Source organism: Geospiza fortis, unplaced genomic scaffold (assembly GCF_000277835.1).
Source record: "Geospiza fortis unplaced genomic scaffold, GeoFor_1.0 scaffold55, whole genome shotgun sequence".
In the NCBI taxonomy this organism is placed as follows: Eukaryota; Metazoa; Chordata; class Aves; order Passeriformes; family Thraupidae; genus Geospiza; species Geospiza fortis.
Window position 1 is genome coordinate 12,470,558 of NW_005054308.1, and position 1,322 is coordinate 12,471,879.

Genomic DNA, 1,322 nt, shown 5'->3' on the forward strand with positions numbered 1-1,322 from the left:
CAGTAATATTATCTAGGTACCTCTGTCTCACTTGTACAGGTTTCTTTGTTCTTCCAGCAACTTACTGTACTTTGTAATTCATCTGGCTCTTACATAGAGACTTGATGACTTTTCAAACTCCCTGAAAAATCTCTCATCAGGAATCCTTTGTATCCAACACAGTGGGTTCAGGTGAAGGTGCTCTAAACCTCAACTTTAAAACATTCCTTCTCTAAATACATAATTTACTGTCTGTGCATTGTAATAAGCCCTGAAGTTTGGCAAGTTGTTTAATTTTTTTTTTTAATTTTATCTTAGTAGTCCAGTAACAATGTGAAAGAATGGGAAAGCTAATTCTTTCCTAGATCTGTGGTCTAGGTTGCAGAACCTGTTAAAGAGGTATGTGTATTGGAATCCCATCTGTAGTTAAAAAAAAAAGTTAAAAGGTAATAACCAATTAACACATGGTGATTATTTATACCTTAGAAAAAAATGGATAGGTAATACAATACACCTTTATTCTCCCTTTTCAATGTCCTGTCATATACATATGTCTATCTTGTTTCCCCCAGTGCACCATGCCATCTAAAGAGATGACAGTTACAGAAGGGAACCTTTCCTTTATCAGTTATCAAAGAAGCATTGGCATTTGGACATGGCAAATTGTGGGAAATCTTTTGCAATCGTTGGCCGCCAGTGGCTACTGTAGTGTAAGCGCAGCAGCCCATCTTTTAGCAGTCAAAAAGCTGCAGCTTTTTCTGAGAGCAAAGCACCCCTAGACGGAAACTAAGAATGCTTCAGAGCAGTTTCTAATTTCCTTATTCCTAGTCACGTCAACCCTGAAGACTGAACAAGAGATGAACTGGGTAAAGGAATAATTTCAATCCTCAGCTCTTGTCATTTTGGAGGCAGAGTAGAATAATCAACTGCATCTCTGCAGGAGTTCCTTGGATTGGTCTTCGCAAACCGAGCCCAGTCTCGGAAAACTAGGGGCCTTAAGCATTTCAGAGGGCGAATGAATGGGGGATAGTATCAAAAACTGCTCTGGGCGAAGCCAGCGAGAGCGCGGCGCAGCCGGGATCAGCTCAGGCGAATGAATCTCCGCATTGTGCCTATCCGGCAGCATTCAGGGATCGGCTCCCGGCATCTCTTCTCGCCTTCTCACGCCTTGCCTCCCGGGCAGACGGTCCCCTCCCCAGAGCGTCCCTCCAGTTTGACCGCAACCACACCGCAGGTTCCCCGTTTCGGGCCAAAGCAACAGCCGCCTTTCCTCTGAATCGCGAATTCTTCCCCGCCGCCTGCGCGCGGGGCAGCTGGAGCCGGTGGCCGGGAGAGGCGCGCAG